The following is a 7,663-nucleotide window of genomic DNA, read 5'->3' on the forward strand; positions in this document are numbered from 1 at the left end:
CATAATTTCACCAATTCAAAAAATGTTCATGAATAGAAAAATATCCTAAAAATTCAAAAACTACTCAAAACTTACAAAATAGTTTATTCATTCATAAAATATTCGCTGATTCAAAAAATGATCATGCATTTCAAAAAATGTTCGTGAATATCAAAAATTGTTCCACCAATTTCCAAAACAATGTTCATCCATTCTACAAATGTTCGCCGATTCAAGAAAATTGTTAAAAAGATGTTCACAATTTAAAAAAATTGTTTGCAAATAGTATAAAATGTTCATGAATTCAAAAATGTTCTTGATTTTATAAAATATTAAAACATTTGTAAAAGCGTTCATGAATTTGAAAAATGTTCACAATTTCAAATATGTTCATGAGTTTAGAAAATAATCATGATTTCACAAAACTGAGAGTGATAGTGTATCTCGGTGATGCAACAAATTGTGATCATGACCACTGGAAATTATGATTGTTTTTCTCCCGTTGCAACGCACAGGCCCTTTTGCTAGTTTTTCCCTAATAATAAAGCACGGATTGACTCCGTGGATTCACCGTTACAATACGCTTTCTTCCCATGTCATAATATGCTTTTTCCTGTCCATTTTTTCTTGATTGATATTTTTCTGAATATCCAAGGTGGTACTATCTATTTATTCAACGGTGCGTTTGATTTTCCTATACGTTGCTCGATTGGGCCTCCGCATGGCTGCTTTCTTCACTTAGTTGGGCCTCTGACTGGGCTACATCGATGCCTCAGTCACATATATCGTAGGCTGCTGGCAATTGAGCTATAGCAATTATCAATATACACCGATCAAGGTATACAGAATAGCCCTACATCCATTGAATCGACTCAAACTAATTCATATATACGTTCCAGTTTATCTATAGTATCAACCAACCAAAGAACTGAGGAGAGACCATGAACAAGCACGGGCAAAGTCTTTGTTGGCCGGTTGGTTGGGTCGGGGCCAGAGGAGGAAGGCGCGGGAGAGGGGACAAGTTAGGAGATGACGACGGCATCGACGGAGGTTGTTGAATGCGGCGGCACGAAGGTGAGCAGTCGAGGCCGACGGAGCTCGTCAGAAGATGACGAAGGTAGCGATGGAGGGGACAAATCAGAAGGCGCGGGATCCGACTGTGGTCAAACGCGATGGCACGGAGCTGGCGGCGGCGCGAGACGCGGGAGCAAGCAAGAGGAGGCTGACGGAGGGCGCAGGTCATCGACGTCGCGGCCTACAGGAGGCGAAGCTGGCGCTAGGGACGGCCGGATTCCTCATGGAGGCGGGCAAAGTGGCGGCGCTTGGGACGGCCGGCAGCAGGGCCGCGCGAGGTTGAGGAGGTGCAAGGCACTCGGTCGCTCATGCGCTGCTTTGCTGGATGCCTGGCGGCACGTGAGGGAAGAGACGAGAGGGAGGAGAGGGGTGAGGAAGAGAAGCGGGGATCGGGCTAGGTTTCTAGAGGGGGGCTAGCTGGGCCGCTGGTGGGCCGGTTCGAAGGCTAGGGAAAGACAGAAAAGGCTTGGTGTGCGTTGGGCCACTATTTAGAAAAATAGAAAATGCGAAAAGTTAAAAGGGAGGGGGTTAGAGATGGAATTTATTCATGAGACTCCAAGATTTATCCCATAAAATTGGTTCCACTAATGTTTGGAAGGTTTGAGATAGAAATATCCAAAATTGTGAAAGTGGACCTTCGTTATGGCAAAAAATAATTATGGGCAAAGTTATATGATTTGTAGAAAGCTATGTGGCTTTGTGAAAATGGACAAGAATAGAAATTGATGTGAAAGAAATAATTGGAAACATGAAAGTAATTCAAAAACCAACTCACACAATCATAACTTTATTAAAAATTACAAATAGGTCCTTTGTGGCAAGTAATATGTTTGTGCTGTTACAACATCAAAGGGGAGCAAGTCACAGGGCGACATCGGTATCGGCTGTCATGTTTTTTCTTCTCCCATTGCAATGCACGGGCATTTTTGCTACTAATAATAAAGCACGGATTGACTCCTTCGGTTCGCCGTCGTAATACGCTTCTTCCTGTAAATTTACGCTTTCAGTTTAAATTTAAAACATATACATGAGATGGTTAATTAACTGTTGGCGTCTAAAATTCTGTCCGCAGCAGTCCACTTGGGCGTCATAGTCAATGGGCCAGAAGTTTTGTTATAGGCCGATACCTCACGAACTGCCCTGTCCTCCATTACGACTGCAGCAAAGGAAATTTTTTGAGATTCTAATTAGTACCACTTTGCCTGTTCATACTAAATCCTAGCAACTTATATATATTTGATGTTTTCGGAATCAACAAGCCAACAAAAGCAGCGAGGGGTTAGATATGATAAGAAAAGATGCCATGCATCACATTCGGTACCCAGGACCAGGGGGATCAAAGAGGGAAGCGAGGAGGATTTGGGCTAAGCGGTGGCACGTACTCTACGTCTATAAATCGATGCCATCCATAGCTTGACTTTCTACATCATATGTCACTTCAGTCTACCGTAAAGTTTTTGACATGCGGACAACCATGTTCCTCTGTTTCTACTATCTGTTAGTACTCCCTCCGTTCCAACATGGGAAACGGATCCTCTGACATTATGAAAAGATGTCACGAAGCTACAGTGTAATCCCTATATAGTGCACATAGATTCTAGCCCATATGAAGAGATGTCCCGAAGCTACAGTGTAATCCCTATGTAGTGCTAGCCCATATACCAATGTATGCGCTGGCAGTAGAATTTGGACGAGAAAGCCCCCAGCTCCTCGCACGGTTTGGAGTACTACTTGGCCGCCGGAGAAGGAGGCGAGCAGGTTCACGTTGGCCTGGGCCAGGGGAGGTAGTTGCCGACCCGGGCGGCGGAGGCCTCCCTCGCCATCGCTGGCGTCGCCACCATCATCTCCGGTGGCGGCGCGAAGCTCCACAGCTGCCCGAAGTCGGCCCGCGCGGGCAGCGCCCAGAAGCCCGGGGCGGGGCCCATGGCCGCTGTTGCCGCCGCCTCGCCGGGTGCGGTGCCGTTGCCGTTACCGCTGCCGTCGTCGTCGCGGACGCGCTTGCTGAGGATGAAGGGCGGCGTCGTGCGGGAGGTGGTGGTGCGGGTGGTGCGGGGAGGCGGCAAGCGGCTGCGCGTGCGCGTGGGGGTGGGACACGCCGGGGCGGAGCGAGGAGGGTGAGGAGGTGGAGAAGGAGGCCGTGGTGGTGCCGGAGCCGGTGGCGGCGATGATGGAGGGCTCGGCCTGGCGGAGCAGCCACTCGATGGTCTGGCCGTCGGACTTGTGGCCGAGCTTGCGCATGAGCTGGAATACCCGCGCCGCGCAAATGATGGGCATCCGGATGCGCCGCCCCCAGCCGTCCACCTTGCTATGCCGGTCCTTGGACGACGCCTTGCGCATCGCCAGCGCGCCGCCGCCATTCGTCCCGTTCGTCGCCGCCACCGGCACCAACTGCTTGTTCTCCATTCCGTCGCCGCCACCTCTCTCTCGACCAGATTCTTTGGAAGTCGAACAACTAGAGATCGGGGTTTGAAGTTCGGATGATTCGAAGGAAAGGGAAGGGAGAGATGCGCTCGTTTCCGGAGGAAGGGATAAAGTTGGGGGTATTTTCGGCCAAAGGAGCGTTCGAGTGCTAATACGCACTACATATCGGAATTTCCTCTAAAAGCTTAGGCGCACTATATATTGGAATGGGAATGAAGGGAGTACTATACAATTGTAGACGCGAAGAACAAGGCGGCAAGTTGAGATTTACTATTGGTAAAAAAAAGTTCAGTGGAGCCACCATATCAAGGATAAAGCCACCTGCGAACAAGAGGAAGATCTACGGAAAGACCACCCGCATCTATTTTCCAGCCAACTCGAATTTTAAGGGCAAGATTCATCTTAAAGAGGTAGGATTGTAACATCCCAATTTTTAATTTGAATGTTATACCTAGATCATCATATGTATATCATATTTTATTTACATTTGATTGTGATCCTAGAAATCTTAAGCAACTCAAGGAACCTAAGAAGAGAGTTGGAGGTTTCGTCTATTTTCATATTTGAATTTTCTCAAATGTGAAAAAAGGGTCATTTTGATTTGCATAATTTTTCTTTCCGAAATATTTCCGTTATAAAAATAAAAAGAGTGGAGATAAAATGACTTCCCCAAAATAAAAGGAATATTGGAGGGAAGATTTTAAAATCAAATAAATATTTTATTCGGATTTTTATTCGAGGTTTTATTTGAATTAGAAAAATATGCACTTTTTAAAATTGCATTTTTAGGCCAAAAAATGTTCACTTTGTTCTAAATATTTTATTTAGACAGTGAAAATTATTTTTGGCACTTTTAGAATTTTATTTTTAATATTTATTTAGGATTTTTCTTTGGCGGAATTCATTTAAAAAAACTCTCCGCCGCCCGATTGGGCCAAAGGCCGAGCCGGGCCACGCCCACGCCGCCGCCATCTTCCCGCGTGGGAGAGTCCCTGCCGCCGTTGCGTCCGAGTCCGGCCGGGCACGCCTCCCGAGGCCGACCCCAAACCGGTGCTCACTCGCCCAAGTCGCCCTCCCCGACCCCTTTAAATAGCCGGGCCGCTCCGCCGCCCGCAGCCGCCGCACCGCCGCCGCTACTGCTGCACGCCGCCACCGCCGCCCCACGCCGCCCGACGCCGCCCGACGCCGCCGTCCGACGCCGTCGCCGATCGGATCCTTCGCCGACCAGTTTTGCTTCGGTTTTCGTCGGTTTATTTCGGTAAACCCTAGATCTAGTTCGGTTTTTTAATAGATCGATTTTTCTCGGTTTTCTTCGGTTATTTCTATTTTGCGAAAGTTCATTCGTTTAGTTCTTATAACGAACGAATTCGTTCGTTTGTCTCTGTTAGCGGACATTCATCCGATAGAATTTTACTTTTCTGTTTTATTTTTGGCTAGGGACCTATCCGTGATTATTTTTATCGCAGATTAGCTACTAATCTTCAAACCCTCGCAACTTTTTAACTGTTCGTCCGAATCCAGTGAAACTAACGCCAAAATCTTCGTCTCGAACCCCTCTTTCCAGATAACTAACTTGAACATGATTTTGGCAATTTAAAATTTGGTTGCAAGCAGATTTGATTTCGAACTTCTTTTGAGCGTAGTTGGAGTTTCGTAGCTCCGATTTGAGTGTCTCTTTTTGCAATTCGAAGCTCTTTAGTTGAACTTTCAATTTGGACTTTCTCATCTGAGTTTTACCCTTGCATCTATGCTTGAGTGCTTATGTATGCTATTGTTTGTTTGCGATAAAGTTTGCGGAGTGCGAATCATGCTACTACGAGTCACTAGGTTTTTTTTCAGATCGTCAGCAAGGCAAGTAACACTTTGATCATATCCCTTTATTACCCAGTTTTTATGCATTAAATTCAATCCTCAAACACTGCATGGTTAGGATTTGATAACTTGTGGGTATTGAGAAGTAGTAGTTGAGGTAGTACCTATTGCCCTTTTTATTTAAACCCTGGGAGTTACTTCTACGTTATGCTTATACTGCTATGCCATGCTCGTAGATGTGGTTTGGTTGAGTGATACATGATAGTTGTGAGTATTATTATGAACTAAGGGTTGATTTAAGGTGGCTAGTTTAACACACATCTGGGTGGATTGTTTGTGGGCACCTGGGGCAATCCAGTGTTGTCCAAGGAGAATCCCAGGGAATCCGTGTGATCATCCTATGGTCCGCCCCCTAGGCTCAAAGGGGTCATATTGTTATTCATGCTGGAAACTTCCGTGTGCAGCCACATGCCAATATGGGCTCTGGCATAGTTGAGTAAGTTGTGGGAATCCTTTCCATGATGGGCTAGCAGATGTAGGGGATTGTAGGTGTATCGGCATATCTATCGGTTAAGGGGACCTCTTCTGAAAGACTGTGTCTCGGTCATCCATTTCTCAAACATCATGCAGTGCGAGAAATACAATGGAGGAGATCGAGTCTTGTGGGGAAAAGTGCACAAACCTCTGCAGAGTGTACAAACTAATCATGATTAGCCGTGTCCCCGGTTATGGACATCCTGAGTATCTGGTGCTTGAATTATTATGTTGATCTCATCACTTTATTTAATTAACTTGTTGGGTTAATGATTACTTTAATTGGTATTGAGATGGGGTTTCCATTCTCAATGTTTATCAACCAACTTTGTAGTTAAATAAAATATATTCCTTTGTTGTAGGGAAAAATTCACTTTTCGCAAAAACATAATAACCGTAGAGCCTCCAGCAGCCATATATGCATATAGATGTAGTTGTTACATGTTCATTGCTCTACATTGTTATTTTGCCAGCATATTCCATGTGCTGACCCATTTTCGGGCTGCAACGTATTATGTTGCAGACTTTTCAGATGAAGAGTAAGGTGCGCTAGGTAGTTGTCGTGCACTCAGCTATGCCGTTGGAGTTGATGGACTCACTTTATCTTCCAAGCCTTACGATGTTATCTTATTTAGATGGCCTTAAGCCATATTATTGTAATAAGTTCTCTTCTGAGACTATCGATGTATTAAGTGTGTGATTGAAACTCTGTTATAAATCCTTTAAGTACTGTGTGTGTCAGCATTACCGATCTAGGGATGGCACTTATGCACAGAGATTTGACCGTTTGAGGTCGGATTGCTACACATATAATCAAAGCCCCAAACATCAAATGGTTCAATAACAAGTGAATAATTCATAGGCATTTCTGGACATCTACTAATATTACCAATTCTTTGACATTCATCACAAGACAAGACAAACTTACGGGCATCCTTGAAGAGAGTAGGCCAATAAAAACTGGATTGCAATACCTTATGTGCAGTTCTATCTCCAGCATGGTGTCCTCCATAAGCCTCGGAGTTGTAAGTGCATCTAGTGCCGCTTAGTGATTTTGGTGTATTGAAGACTTATAGGTTAAGGGACTGACGCGTTTGCGAGTGTACACAGGTCTATAAGTATATGAGGAGTTTGATATTTACAGAGAAAGTCGACCCCTAAAAATGAAGTTCTTCGACTGAAGACTTTGGATTTCTGAAGACTTACTGAAGACTTTGAAAGTGAAGAAAATGTTGTAATCCTGAAGACTTGGTATTCATTCGAGGAACATGAAGCATGAAGACTTTTGTTTTCGTAGTTTCATTTTCTCTTTCTTGAGTCATAGGAAACACCGTACTGTTAAAGGGGGTCGAGGAAATACTAAGGAAAAATTTCTAAGTGATGCTCAACTCAAAATCCTACACCTACCAATCCCTTTGAGTGAATCCATTGGAAATCTCATACAGTTCAGTCAATTTCTTCAATGACAGAGACGAAGTTCTTCTGGTCTCTGAGGAATTTGATCTGACTGAGGAGTTAGGAATTCGCCAGTACGGATTGCCTACACAGTGAGGAACATGATAGCCCTGAGGAATTTGATACTCAAAATTCCGACCGTTGCTGTGCTATGCGCCAACTGTCCCAAAATATCTACCCACCTAACGGTCATATCAATGAAGGGCATTTATGTCTTATCATGTCGGGCTGCTCCCTAGGCTATAAATAGCCGCCCCCTACAACCACTAGCTAGTTGGCTGCTCAGAGAGAAACTGACGCTTGTCATTTGAGAGCATCCCATCCTCCGAGGACTTTGAGTGAAAATCATCAAGTGAGGAAAACCCAAATCCAAACACCTACAAACCCC

General features: G+C 44.9%; 1 pseudogene; it reads right to left on the reverse strand.

Moving 5' to 3' along the window:
* Positions 1 to 2,310: 2,310 nt before the first annotated feature.
* On the reverse strand, positions 2,311 to 3,825 carry LOC125522251 (transcription factor TCP21 pseudogene; annotated as a pseudogene).
* Between the last annotated feature and the right edge of the window lie 3,838 nt (positions 3,826 to 7,663).

The sequence above is a fragment of the Triticum urartu genome, chromosome 7A (genome assembly GCF_056163025.1).
Source record: "Triticum urartu cultivar PI428250 chromosome 7A, HENAU_Tu73, whole genome shotgun sequence".
Lineage (NCBI taxonomy): Eukaryota > Viridiplantae > Streptophyta > Magnoliopsida > Poales > Poaceae > Triticum > Triticum urartu.